Raw genomic sequence first — 15769 nt, forward strand, 5'->3', positions numbered from 1 at the left:
AGGCTACAGTAGCAACCGCTAACATAGGCTAGGCTTATTGCTAAGGGACATATGCTAGTCCTAATATATGCAGTAAAAATTGGGTTGAACATTACATGCAGTTAAATATTACTCAAGTATCTACAGTATTTTGCCTTTTTGGAGTCATATTTCTTCCGTCGGATTGGCGTAACCCTAGAACATGTGTTTTAGGCCTGGAAATATAATTTACTGGGGTGTTTTTGTAGGGCTTGGAACAGATTAGGCATTTTACATGTAAAATGCGGTTCAAGATACGAAAAACTGATGATACGAAGGCCGCCTGGGAACGGATTAATTTCGTATCTCGAGGTACCACTGTATATTCATGATCACTAAATTAATCAGCTGAGTAATGTTGAAGTTAAAAGCAGGTACTAGTGATATTTAACATGGTAACAGTTTTGTGCATGAGAAATTGCATAATATTGCAATCATCCATTCCATTACTGAATATTGCAGATATTTTAGTTACAATAACAGTTATTCACTAATTACCCTATATTTCTGCCTATAAGATAACCTTTAAATCCTAAAATTTACCTCTAAAAATTGGGGGTCATCTTATACTGCAATACTAAAGATCAAACCTTGAATTCCAAGATGTTTATCGTAGGCTAGCCTTGGCCTTGGTGCTATAGCCTAACCACCAACATATGAAAAGATTCCCTTTATGAAAGAAAGTGATAATAAAGGTAATAAAACCAATTTTACCTTATATATTATTGGCATATCTTCATAATAAATTGCCTATTTGAGGAATAATTTAAAAAAATATAGCCTATTTAAGGAATAATTCAAAATCAATGAAACAGGCTTTTATCTAGGCCCATGCGATCCCAGTTGAGAAAATGTAAACATTGAGTTATGGTTGGCTCACAGCAACCTTCATCTTTCGGTAACCTTTTAGAAATTTCAATGGTAGTGTAATTACAGTAGTAATAACATTTAGGATAACATTATATTAATTTTTCATTAAAAGTTTCTCATACATATCACAAGATTGGTCACATGTGCCACCATCACAGGTGTTCCAGTCTGGTTCTGGCGAGTCGACTTCGGCTTTGTCGTTGATATCACACAAATCGTCATTTATTAAATGATTTTATGAATACTTTCTATATAACAAAATAATGTTTATATAACAAAACACAACGACCATCAAGTGAGGCAGCACATAAAGCTGTTTGTAACTGTTTCAAACAATTCAGTCATATGAACAATAATTGTGTACGATAATTATCATTCATTATTGTATTATTATTATTAGCGGTTGTTTGAGAATGGTGACAAAACGTACATAAAACAATGGTTTCCCTTTACCGCGACCTTCTGTATGAAAAACATATTGACTTGGCTTTGTTAAACCCAGCTTTGATCATTTACCAAAGGAATGTATGTATCTTTGGATTAAGTTCCCTTCAACAACTAAAGACAGTGATGATATTGGTAAGATGCAATTAGCTGAGACTGTAAACAAACCTAGAATGCAAATGGCGCATCATTGCTTTGTTCTTATAATGTAATACAATAATACATGCAATATGACTACAGTAAAACATGTTTTATTTAAATTATCATTATTCTCAATACAACTATTATTCGGCTTTTGCAAGTGGATATATATCAGTGTAACAAGGCAATTCTCTCTTCTCTCTCTCTCTCTCTCTCTCTCTCTCTCTCTCTCTCTCTCTCTCTCTCCTTCTCTCTCTCTCTCTCTCATCGATTGTAATACTGATACTCCTCCGTCCATCCACAAAAAAAATTCCAGTTTTTAGGGAATGAAGCGATTATTGTAAACATGTATTGGCACAAAAAATCGAATTGAGAAACAGCTGATTGCTGACGTCATTTACTGTAACTATCAAGCATTTATTAAGAGCTCCGTTAAAATTGTTAAGCCCTGCCGATTCTCAATGGTGGCTTTCATTAATAAAATTAAAATACATTTTTGTTCATCTCTCATGCAATGGAGATCTCAAGAAAGAACACTAGTAAATTAAAGCTGCAGGTTATAGCCGAGGCTGAATAAAACGAGTAACGGCCAAGTGGCAGTGATGTTCGGAAGTGGAGAAAATTCACACCTACTTAATGCTTATACAATGAAGTAAAGTAATGTGCGCACATTTTCAATCAAACTTTGTTAATTTATGATAAAACGTATCTCCAAATTATATCTTTTCTAACAAATAATGGCAATGAAGAAGATATCAGTACTCAAATCAGCCGAGATTTTGCGAATATAAACAATATCAAATGCAAATTATGTACATGATGTTTACATTCTGTATTACAGTAACGATATGATAATAGTAATACTGTTATTGGATACAATAAGCAAAACAACCTTTAAGTCATCATTATTACTTGTACTGTTTAATTTTTGCAAATAAGTACTTTTCTTCCAAAAAAAAAAAAAAATTTCGGTTTTGTAATTTAGAAGTCGTCTTATATTACAGATATGAGATAAATTCATGAAAATTTGCCCTGATTTTTGGCCTTGTGTTATCTAAAGGTCGTCTTATATGCGGAAATATACAATATTCAGGTATGGATTTTTATTTATTTATTTATTTTTTAATTCATAACCCTTTCCATTTCTTCATCAGGTCCTGTGCAAGTAATTGTGGCATGTGGCCCTTTCACTACTGCAGACAATTTATTGTATGAACCTCTCACAGACTTGCTCATGGCTATCCAAAACAACCCCCCTCATTTGCTTATTTTGATGGGCCCTCTGTTGGATGTAGCCCACCCACTTGTTGCTAACAACGAGTTGAATGAAACACATGATTCTGTGTTTAATAGATGTGTAAGCACTATTACTAATTCATTGAAAGAGTGGAGTATGGCAAAGTATATTATAATTGTTATTTTAACGTAATCTGACAAGAAAGTCATATTTTCCAATACTTGCAAAAAAAGTGGCTGACCCAGTTAGCCATGACTTTAAAGTTTGGGCAACTATGTAAGCTACACCTGACCATGTGATATCAGGTTAGAAACATGTTATTTAGTGTTGCTCAAATTAATGAAATATAGAAGCAGGAGAAATATAATGATGTACTATTTCAGCATTGGAACCAGAGTTGTTTTGGTGTCATCAAACCGTGATGCCTGCAGTCACATGGTGTATCCTACACCCCCTTACAGTATTGGTGGCCACCTCACTTGCGTCAGTGACCCTTCATTGCTAGAAGTTTGAAGGAGTTGTGATTGCTGTCACCTGCAACAGTGACAATACTTTCCACCTTATTTGGGAAAAACAGAGGAAATATCGTTGTAAGTTTTTTTGTAGTTTTTTGCTCTATAGTATATGTTTGTATAATTTTGTGTTAGTCGCCTTTTCAAGTTTTTTGGTTTTTTGCATTGTAGATCTGTTAGTTTTTGCATTTTATATTCATTGGAAAAGAGTCAGGCAAGGTAGGAACTTTATGGGGACATTATTGTTTGTTCCTTAAACCTTTGAAGTTTGCCTTTTTGAGCTTAACCCTTTAACGCCGAAGGGGTATAATAAAAATCGTTTCCCATATGCCGAGGGGGTCTCGGAGTGAGCGCCGAAGCGGAAAAAATATTTTTTCAAAAAATCACAGCGCGCTTAGTTTTCAAGATTAAGAGTTCATTTTTGGTTCCTTTTTTTGTCATTGCCTGAAGTTTAGTATGCAACCATCAGAAATTAAAAAAAAATATCATCACATATAAATAATGCAATATATGATAGAGCGAAAACAAAATTTCAATATAATTATATTCAAATCATGCTGTGAGCAAAACGGTTAAAGCTAACGAGTTAATTTTTTTTGTTTGTATTGTACACTAAATTGCGATCATTTTGGTATGTAACACATTGTAAAACGATCAAAGCAACACAGAGAAAATATTATCACAAAATGATGCATGAATTCGTAAACAAGGGCGGACGTAAAATGTTTTTTTTTCAAAAATTCACCATAATCTAAATATTGTTCTAGAGACTTCCAATTTGTTTCAAAATGAAGATAAATGATTGACTATTACTATACTGTAAGAGTTTTAGCTTACAGTTGCAGTTTTTGACCATTTCGGACGAGTTAAAGTTGACCGAATGTCAAATTTGTTTTATATATTTTTTTATATGCAAATATTTCGAAAATGAAAAAAGTTACAACCTTCAATTATTTTTTTTTTTGTATTTTACATAAATTGCGCACATTTTCATATATAAAAACTATGAAACACCTAATATGAAACGGAGCAAATATTACGAGAATGCGACGTACGTATTTCGGAGGGAAGGAAAGTTTTTTTTTTAAATTCACCATAAATCTAAATATTGCGCACATTTTCATATATAAAACTTTATGTAACGGCTAATTTAAAATGGTGCAAACATTATGACAATCGGACGTAAAAATTTCTGATTTTTTTTCGGAAGAGTTACCGCGCGGACGTAAGGAAAATTTTTTTTTTTTTTTTTTTTCATAAATTCACCATAAATCAAAATATTGTGCTAGAGACTTCCATTTTGTTGCAAAATGAAGGTACTGACTGAATATTACTAGAATATGAATATAAGAGTTTAGCTTACAATTGCATTTTCGACCATTTTGGTAGTCAAAGTTGACCGAAGGTTGAAATTTTGGCACATTGTTATTTATGTTAAAATATTTCAAAACTGATAAAAGCTACAACCATGGGTTGTTTTTAGTTGTATTGTGCATGAAATTGCACACATTCCATATATAAAATTAAAACTTTATGTAACGGCTAATTTAAAAGGGTGCAAACATTACGACAATCGCACGAAAAAATTTATGATTTTTTCGGAAGAGTTAGCCGCGCGGACGTAAGGAAAAAGTTTTTTTCATAAATTCACCATAAGTAGAAATATTGTGCTAGAGACTTCCAATTTGTTGCAAAATGAAGGTAAATGATTGAATATTACTAGAATATAAGAGTTATAGCTACAATTGCGGTTTTTGACCATTTCGGTAGAGTCAAACGTTGACCGAAGGTTGAAATTTTGGCACATCGTTATTTTATGAAAAATATTTTCAAAACTGATAAAAGCTTATAATTCATGAGTTATTTTTTTTTTGTATTCTACATGAAATTGTGCCACATTTTCATATATAATACTCCATGTAACGGCTAATTTAAAATGGTGCAAAAATTATGTCAAAGTGACGAAATAATTTCTGAGATGTGTCACTGATACTTTTACAGTGCAATAAGAAAGAAATTTGCGCTTGCGCGCCTGCGTAACGATTGTAAACAAAACACCTTGATCTGTGAGCTCCCAGCATCCCCCAAGGCACATGATTCAAAAAGTTTTCGCCTGGTAGACCTATAAGTATTTTTCCGCGAATTTTTTTTAAAACTTTTTTTATCAGCGTACCATACGTCCCAATCGGCACCCGACAGACAATATATGGTCGATGTTTTAATACGGTCCAATCGGCATTAAAGGGTTAATATGATCTCAGACCTAAGAGATTGTCTGTACAGTATTAAGCTTGTGTGTATGAATGTTACACTTGGTAAAGTGATAAGCCATTCTCTTACATTTCAAAACTCCATTATGTGTATAAAAAGTGAGAAGTCAATCCTTGATGCAAAACATCATTGCTTGTTAACCTCATACAACAACTCAAAACTAGGACAGTCATTACTAAGGTAAAGAGAGGAGACAGGTAAAGTCATTTGCGGGAGGGTGGAGATTATCCCCCAAATCTGGTGTACACTGGAGGGCAGAGATCACAACAGACCACCAGGTTGCTATTTCAGTTCATTATAGGTGTCACTGCTTGGGTCACTTATCAAATCAGATATTGAAGCAGTTTCCTGTAGCTTTTATTAGTTCTTTCTTTAAACTTTGTAATTTCCAATGATTTAAGAATGCCAGCATTTTGTGTGGTATTTTGGTGTTATTCAAATAGCAGAAAGAAGCACAGCATTTCATTTTTTTGTATCCCTCATGACCTTGAAACAAGGCAAACATGGATTCATTTCTGTCAAAGGAATGACGATTTCAGTCCCTCTACACACTGAATATGCAGTAAGCATTTTTATGAAAGTGCATATATAAAAGAAATTTAAAGCTGAACTGTATTTCAATGGAGCAGAAAAGATCTGTACATCCTGGGAAAGCATTTTCTCTTATTAGTAGAAGATCTTTAGGCCCTTAGACCCATAATTTGGCAAAAATTGTAGAAAGCTGAATTATTTTACTGAAGTTACCTGAAACCATATTTAGTTCAATGGAGTAAAGTTTGAGCTTCCTGAGTAATCCAAGATGGCTGCCAGGTATTGAAAAAAAACTCTTTCAAACCAATGACTAAACTATAGAGGGTACATATATACTTACCTGGAGTTGCGATCTCTATACCAGTACTATGTAGTTTGGTGGTCTTCCACCAGGGCGGCACTGCAAAGCCTTGCGGCCATTTTTAAAGGTCTGGTGACCAGCAAGTTGGACAGGGGATTATTGTGATTGTGAATTTATTTATCATTAATATTCAATTAGTAAGTGTTTAGCAAAATTTTAGGGTTTAGTAAGTGTTTATCCTAAAAGGTCAGTCAATCAGGAGAAGAATGTAGGTTTTCTTCAGCGTTGTGAGTTCTTAGATGAAACACTTGACAGAATTGGAGGGACTGCTGAAAGCAGCTGAAGAAGTCAAAATGGCAAGAAAGGTACAATGAGCATATGATTATCACATGTCAGCATGGTAAAGATACAATTTATGCATTCCTAAATGAGAACAATATGATACTAAGAGAACATCATAAAGGTACAGGACTAACACCTGAAGAAATTACTGACATGGCAGGGGTTTTTATGTAGGATGAAATAAGAACAGTCATAAATGATAAATCCCACTATCCTCAATTTTTAGAGATGACCAATTACAACAAGATGGAAGAAACCGTTTCTGAACTCTTCTTGAGGCTACTTAGTCATCTTATCAAGAACAGACAATGCAGGATTGCCATATCACACAGTGTGACATCAGCTGAATGCCCCAGGTCACACATGAAGGGGATAACGTCACAATAATGGGAGGAAGAGACGCCACCACAGCTGGTCAATGGCCTCACTGGCAGGACGATAAGGGACGACCCAGTAGGCTTCGGTGATGACAAAAGTGTCCTGCTAGGAGGCAGCACACGAGAGCCCAAGTAGTGTAGGTCTAGAGGTGGGGGACTGCCGATGGAGCCAGCGGGGGATATGAGCAGCTAAGAAATGCAAGAGTGGGCACCCCACAGGCCTGGAGATGCCCAAACAGCCACCACCTTGTTTGATTTGGAATCTGAGATAAAGGAAGCAAAAGGTATAGCCTCCTCCCTCTTGGGAAGGACATTATATCCTGCGGGATAGGGGGCTATATTAAACATAATCTTATCCTGTGCAACTCCCGATATTTCCACCGATGAATCAATGGAAGAAAAGGAAGGAGACAGTGGTACAAATGACGCAGAGGGAACACTTCTGGAAGAAGGGGATTCCCAGGAAGGACAAGTAGAAACTCTACCATGCTCCCTCTTCCTGTAGGTGCTCTCCACTGCGACACAGGCCAGGAACAACAAGGATTAGTAATGGTACAAGAATTAGATCGTCATCTACTGCATGTTATGGGGATCTGTAATGGTAGCAGCCAAAAACCTGGAGCACAGAAATCCCTGAATGCCTAGGCACATGCGTTGACAATGCCTAGAGGAATTGGAGGACTCCATGATAACAACAAAGCACACACACAGACATTGAAACAAAAATCAAAGGCACACAAAGCAACCGGATTGGGAGGAGAGCGCTAGCAACTACTCTCCAAGGTGGTCAGAGAAAGACTGCTGCATCATGGGGTTCTATGCCTAGTTGGTGACCAGCTTCTACCTCGTATACACATGAGTTGCCAGATGCCACAGGTTCCTTGCTTTACAGTCTTTGTTTTTAACCGGTTACTAGCTGGCGCAAGAAAAATTTTGCTGATTCATGTGTTTTATCATAATTCTGTAGAGGTTGTTTTATTATCAGCATAATCAATACACACAGGCTTTCTTTATGTCAAATTTGCCTGTCTGAGACCTGTGACTAGGTGCCTTGTACTCCAACCTTTCACTTGAACTGTATGTTTCGCTTTTCCTTTTCTTAATATTATTAGGCAAGAGATAATTTTGCCTGCATCTCACATGTATAGGAAGTGGAAGTGCTCCTGTTTGATAGCAACTGGTCCAATCCATCCTTTAATTCACTGCTGATTGACACGACCTTATCTAATCCATTTTGACCATTGTACCACGATTGGAGTCAATAGGCTGGTTGCAGAAAACTCACTTCTCAGGCATCTTGTCTTCCAGTAGTCAGATCCTGCCTTAAAGAAAAAAGGTTCTGATTAATAATATTTCAAAATATTAAAGTCATAAGCTGTTGGACAAATAAATTCCCTATGAAAAATAGGGTTATTTGAACTGGATAGAAATGTAAGAGCACACAATGCTGAATTTGAGAAAGCTACTAATTTTTTTTAAAGTGCTAAACATGGCTGAATCTTTTATACATCTTAGAAATAACAAAAAAATTATCTGTCCCAGCCATATAAAAGAGAATGTAACATCTGTTTACAGTCATTAGTTCAGAAAGTGTTTTTTCTATAACTGGCAGCCATCTTGTATTACTCTGCGAGCTCACTGTTAACTCAAGTAAACTTTACTCCATTGAACTAAATATTGTTTCAGGTGACTTCAGTAAAAAATTCAGCTTTCTACATTTTTTTCCATGTAAGGTAATGTTCGTGTACTACAGTGGAAATAATTGCAGTTCCAGCATTGCATGTCATGATTATAGTGTCTAAAAAGAGCATTCACTAACCGCTGCCCCCCCCCCCCCCCCCCCCCAAAAAAAAAAAACCCCCCCCCCCAAAAAAAAAATCAACTGATGATAAGTTCCGGAATCCATTGGAAAATGAACTCTATGTCTGCTTCTAAGGATGAAGATAAAGACATGAAGAAGAAATACAAATAACTTAGGATTTTGAGGAACAGTCAAAAACATTGGAAAAGGTTGCTGATGAAGAAGGTCTTCGCTATATATTGGTGGTTACATGGTATTCAACTTCCCACGATATCTTTTTTTTTTTTTTTTTTTTTTTTTTTTTTTTTTTTTTTTTTTTGGGGGGGGGGGGGGGGGGTGGGGGGCGTAAGCTGAAAAATATGAGTTGATACTTTGATCAATGTTGTAGAAAGACAACAAGATCAACTAGAAATACCAAATACTGATTTTTTTTCCATGGAAACAGTTTAGAACCAGGAAAGGAAGCAATGCAGCTTTTAACTCCACAAATTGAAATATATATATACATATATATCTCCTGATGTCATCACTTTTTTTTATACGATGTCACATGTTTTTCAAAATGAGATATTTCTAAATAATTAAATTAAATCTAATAGATTTAAATCAAAGAAAATATTAAAATTATCAAATTGATGCCATAGTCTTGTAAATAGGTTGTAAACTTTTTTTAGGTTAGTCTTGTAAATAAATGACAAAAAGTCTTGTGAATGGGTTATTCTTTAAATAAATGATGTAAAAAGTCTTGTAAGTAAATGTGTTGAACTTGAAAAATAGTAGTCGTGTAAATAAATGTTTCGAACTTGAAAAATACTATAATTTTCTATTCGAACTTGAAAAATACTATAATTTTCTATGTCCTGTAAACTTTATTGGGTTATATCGAACGTCATTCATAAGTATGTAAACATAACCTATAAATAATATACATTGTTAATAACTGAATCACGAAAGTTTGGAACATGATAAATCCACAAGTAAAGGTATAAGCCACGAAGGAAAAATGAACATTGGAGTTTCTGCAAGATCTTTCGACTCAACATCCTTTACTCAGCAAAACTCTGTCTGTTGAGTAAAGGACGTTGAGTCGAAAGATCTTGCAGAAACTCCGTTGTTTATTTTTCCTTCGTGGCTTATACCTTTATTTACATACATACATACATACTATATATACAATAACGAGCAAAAGGAGAGGACATCAGCATAGGTATTTCATGAGTCACCCACAATTAGACAAACTGCCATCTAGGTGATGGACTAAAATACCCCAAAACTACCCCCACTGCTGAAGTGAACTTACCTATCTCCTCTCTTTACCTTGGTCATTACTGGGAATTGTCAATACAGAATTCCAAAAGAGTTTTTAAGACCATTGAGTCCTTTACAGAGTCAAAGTTAGTTACTGGACAGATAAAAAATAGTCAGACTGCAGTGCAGTCGGGGCTGAAATGCCAGTGTATAGAACCATTAGTAGTGCTTGTAGTGTAGGAGGAGGAACTCGTATAATGGTTATTGTAGCTTAAATGTCAAGTTGGTTTTTTTTCCAAAATCAGTGCAAAATACTCTTGTTTGCTCAAGATTGGTAGTGTAGTATGCTCTCCCTTGAGATGGAGTGTATGAAATGTCATGAAATAACTTTTAGGTTCTGGTTTTAGACTAAATATATATTCGGTGTGTAAGGTCTTATGTTACATAAGGAGTTTTATTATAAACTAGATATGAGTAGTTAACTTATAAATTGAAATCCCTGATTTATTAGAATTTTATCTGATTTTGTTTTATTCAGTCATGGGTATCCTGTAATTGTTACCATTTTGTAATTAGAAATGTCTTTATATTTAATCTACAAAGAGAATTCACATTTTTCCATCACAGGCAAAGATCAGAACTTTTTTTTATGTTTGGTACAACTCATATTTCTTTTGAAATCTTGACATTCTCTTTGATCACCTACTGCCATTTTTTTGGTTTTGCAGTCCCCCCCAAGGATCCGACCGGCTGGGTCGTCTAACTAGTCACATCCTCCGACAGCAGAGCCTTTATCCCCTGTATCCCCCTCCTGAGGGAATGTGTGTAGACCTAGACCAAATGGAAACTCATGCTCGATTACCTTGTACACCACACCTTCTCATCCTTCCATCTGATCTTCGATACTTCATCAGGGTTTGTGGTTTGATAGTTTGATATATTAATATTTTCAAGGTGTGAAATATCATAGTCATGAATAATAATCTTAACATTTATTATCCAGTAATTTACTGGTTGTTTTGTGTTGTAATGAAAATAGAAATATGGTCTGTTTATGAAACTGTCATGTACAGATTTTGCAAGGGATGACAGTAAACCCCCCTGGATTTGCAGGGGATAGGTGCCACAACCCCCTGTGAATCGAATCGCTGAAGTCGGTGAATTTTTAAAACCCCTCTAAAAATGCTTAGAACTGCCTATTTTGAGAGGTAAAAAAAAAAACCCTAAAATAACCCTCCAAAAATCCCTATACTTGAGTATTTTAATAGTTTTATCTCAAAAAGTGCATCTAATCATGAAAATTATATAAAAAAAACAGTAATTAGTGAATATTTCTCAGTGAGAAAGACAACATGTAGGCGAATTGTCTGCAAAAATGTGTACTTATGTTCCTCAGGGAAATCCACAAATTGTGAGAACACAAACCCCGGGGGGTTTATTGTATGTAAATTCTGCTGCTATGGATTATGTTTTTGATAAGCCATGCTTTAGTTTTGTTAAAAGTATGTGTTAACTATTTTATATTTTGTATTTGCTAAAAAGTACATTTTAAATACTGTATATGCCAGCTTATAAGGCGACTCGGCGTATAAGACAACACCCCACTTTTCATGTAAAACTGTAGGTTTAGAGGTATGTTCGCCATTTAGGGCAACCCTCAATTTATTAGATTAAATAACAACAATCAGCTGATGTAAGTTAGTTGGTACATAAATAAAAACAATAGTTATTGGAATAATCATACCAAAAATATGTAAAATTGGTATTTTCAAGATATTAAAATGTTTGACAAAGCTAACCATTGCCAAAAATACTTTTGTATTCCCTTAGGTAAAATACGTAATGGTAAACTTCATGACAAATGCTAAACGCTTGTGACCTCACTATCGGCGGAGTAATACCTGTTGGAAGTAGATCTCCATGAATGTATTAGGGATAACTGGGGAACTTTTGATATCGCAAAACCCTTTAGTTTGATTATAAAATAGTACTAAGGAAATATTGGCCTTTAGCAAACAAAAAGGCTTGTAGAGTCATTTACAACTGGGAAATACAAATAATGAGTAGACTACAAAATGTTTTGAAGGCAAAATGACCCTCTGAAACCGGCAAAAACACATATAGTACTTCATTTAATTTACTGTGTTTATAAATAAAGTAGCTGCAATTTTTAAACCCAGCTTTGATAATTTACAAAAGAAATGTATCTCTGAATTAAGTTCGATTCTGTAACAAAAGACAGTGATGATATCAGTAAAACTATTTCAGTTGATTAATTTAAGAATGTAAGCAAAACCAGAATGCAATTAGCAGATTGCTCTGTTCGTATTACAATACGATAATATGGTAATAATACATGTAATATGATTAGATACAGTAAAACAACAGATTTATTAAAATGATCATTATTCTCAATACACAACTATTATTCCAATTTTCCTAACAGTCACAGTCTCTCTCTCTCTCTCTCTCTCTCTCTCTCTCTCCTCCTCTCTCTCTCTTCTCTTTGTATGTGTGTAGTAGGTATTGAGAATAATGATAATTTTGATAAAACTTATTTTATTATGAAATTCCTGGTTTTAAAATTACTGATGAAGCAATTGTAAACCTATACCAATATAAATAACTGAATCAAGAAACAGCTGATTGCCGACGTCATTTGGCGTAACTATCACGTTATTAAACCCTGCAGATTCTTAATGGTGGCTTCTAAAAGAAAAAAAATATATTTGTTCCAACGCTGTATACTTACCCTGAACTACTAATGTAGGAGAAGCCTGGGTGTGAATTCGGTACAAACCAGAAAACAAATGGTTATTCTATCCCGAAACCCAGCCAGGTATGCGCCCCAGGGTCGAAGATCATGACCTCTGACCTGCAGTCCATTCCTGGTCGCTGTAGTGTTCACACGCTCCAGCTCGTCGTCCGTTACCTGCCCATTTCCGTTTGTCTTTCCCTGTGTGTGGTGTGTTTGCCGCTTGTGTGTAGTCTTTCGGTTTTTATGGAGTCTTCGTCACAGTGGCGTTGCCCAGGTCCTGAGGGCAGGGCCTGTGGAGCCTTCCTGTCGCCTTTCAAGATAGAACCTCACACTCTGTGCAACAAGTTTTGGGATCGCCCTTGTTCGCGGGAGGCCACGTGTGGAGAGTGCGCCGCATGGTCGGATCATCAATGGGATCTGGCCTCAACCAAGCGTGAGAAGAAGCCTCGCTCTCCTTCCAAGAAGGCTTCCTCGGAGATACCACTGAGTAGGAGTATGAGCTGTGGCCCTGGAGATCCTTCACCGTCGCCTGCTTGCCGTCAGGATTCCACTTCCCCGATAGAGTGTCATGAGTGTTCCCCCGTCCCCTCCCAGTGAGAGGACCTAGGTGAGTCCGTTGCCGGGTCCCCGCAAATGGTGGGGCCCGAGGAGTCTGTTGTGGTGAAGGATGTACCTTCGGAAATTCAGCTTTTTTGCAGGAGTGCTGGACTTGTGGTGGCCTGCTGGGCGCTCCGTCCATGGACGCCCTGGTTGCAGCACTGCACGCCTCCAAGAACTTGCCGCCAGCCACGGAGTTTGCCTCTCCGGAGCGGGGTGCTCTGCTCGGTCCCCCCGGGATCCCCATGGAAATCTCTCCTCCTCCTCCTCCTCCTCCTCCTCCGCAATCTCACCCACCTCTCCAAAGGTCTACAGGGGGTCGTCCTCGTGCAGGCAACCAACGCCACGACGTAGTATCGAAACCCAGAAGCCAAGACAAGACCCAGACTGGGGGTAGGGGCCCCCTTGGGTATGTCGGAACCATCTGCAGGAGGCTGGGGCCATCAGGGAACTCAGCCCTCCTCCAGGGCTGCTAAGGCCTCTTCTTCTTTTAGGGCCAGGTCTGTGTCCTCTCGCAGAGGTAAAGGCAGCCGCTTCCCTAGAAGGAAGTAGGAGGCGAGGCCTCCTACCCGACTTGACGCCTGGGGTGGGAGGATTGCCTCTTCAATCATTGGTGGGACTGAGGGATCTCGGGGCCGATCTCTGGACTGTCCAGGTCCTCAGGGATGGCTACTGGATCCCCTTCCGAGACATAACACCTTCCCTGATGGGGGAGCTAGAAAGCGGGGCGTTCAGCCCCCGGATCCCCGGTCACGGGGAGGCTGTTCAACTGGAGGTCCTGTTTCTATTGGGGAAGGGAGCCCTCCAGCGAGTGGTGGACCACTCCCCGGGGTTCCTCAGCCACCTATTCCTGGTGGCGAAGGCTTCAAGGGGGTTGGAGACCCGTAATCGACCTGTCCATCCTCAACACATACGTCCTTAAGACAGAATTCAAGATGGAGACCCCTCGCTTTGTGCTGGCGGCCTTGAGGGAAGGGACTACATGCTGTCCCTGGACCTCAAGGACATATACGTACTTTCAGATCCCAGTACACCCCTCCAACAGGAAGTTCCTCCGCGTAAGGTGGGAGGGATCGACATACCAGTTCAGAACCCTCTATTGTGGCTTGTCCACATCGCTGCAGGTATTCATGAGGTTGTTCTCCCTCGTGTCCGCCTGGGCCCATAAGAAGGGCATGCGTCTCCTGTGGCACCTGTACGATTGGCTACTCCTTTCCTCCTCAAGGGATCTCTTGAAGGAGCAGAGGGACAAACTCCTGAACTTCTGCGTTTGTCTAGGTATCGTCCTGAACTGGGAAAAATCGCACCTGGAACACACCAACAGGATGGTGTATTTGGGAATGGATCTAGATATAGTAAGAGCCAGGGCGTTCCTGTCGGAGGAACATATCTCCAACTTGAAGGGCGTTGCAACCCCCTTCTTCTAACAGACATGCCCCGACCAGTTTGAGAGTGGCTGAGGCTGATAGGCCACCTCATCTCCCTGGAGAAGCTAGTACCCCAGGGAAGGCTGAAGATGAGGCCCGTCCAGTGGAACTTGAAGGACGGGTGGGCCTCAGACGGGAAGAACCCACGGGAGCTGGTAGTCCCCTCTCAGCCGATGGCAGATGCCCTTCGCTGGTGGTTAGACGACACGAACCTCCGGCTGGGGGTCCCGCTGGCGGAAATGCTCTTATTCACGGACGCTTCAAGGGAGGGCTGGGGAGCCCACCTATAGTCAGAAATGAGGGGGGGGAAGTGGTCAGAAAAGGGAGCATGAGCTCCATATCATCAGCCTGGAGCTTTTGGCCATCCTCAAAGCGCTCCAAGCCTTCGAAACTAGCCTGAGGAGCAAACGAGTGGCAGTCATGTGCGACAATGACACCGTCATTGCTTACATAAAAAAGCAGGGGGGTCTGAGATCGCGACCCCTGTGCGGCCTGGCAGAGACCGTTCTAGAGTGGGCAGAGAACGAGAACGCCAGGATCTCCCTGTCAGCAATGTTCATTCCAGGAAAGAGGAACGTGATCGCCGACGGACTCGGCAGGCAAGGCCAGGTCCTGGGGCCGGAATGGTCCCTACACCCAGCAGTAGTGGGCGAGTTGATCGGGAGGTGTGGCTCCCCCTCCATGGACTTGTTCACAACGAGCCTGAACCGCAAGCTCCCAGTGTTCTGCTCCCCAGTCCCGGACCCAGCAGTGGTGTAGGAAGACATGTTCCAGCACCCCTGGGACAGTCTAGACCTCTATGCATTTCCCCCCTTCAAAGTCCTCAGGCAGGTCCTCAATCATCTCCAGACCTCCAAAGCCACAGTCATGACCCTCGTAGCCCCCAGGTGGCCG

At 39.0% G+C, this 15769-nt stretch overlaps 1 protein-coding gene and 1 pseudogene across 1 annotated transcript in view; one reads left to right on the forward strand and one right to left on the reverse strand.

Annotated features, from left to right (window-relative positions):
- LOC135200248 (DNA polymerase alpha subunit B-like) overlaps positions 1–15769 on the reverse strand; it is a 234176-nt gene that overhangs the window by 79296 nt on the left and 139111 nt on the right.
- LOC135199910 (DNA polymerase alpha subunit B-like) overlaps positions 1–15769 on the forward strand; it is a 31952-nt pseudogene that overhangs the window by 12984 nt on the left and 3199 nt on the right.

Source organism: Macrobrachium nipponense, chromosome 26 (assembly GCF_015104395.2).
Source record: "Macrobrachium nipponense isolate FS-2020 chromosome 26, ASM1510439v2, whole genome shotgun sequence".
NCBI lineage: Eukaryota > Metazoa > Arthropoda > Malacostraca > Decapoda > Palaemonidae > Macrobrachium > Macrobrachium nipponense.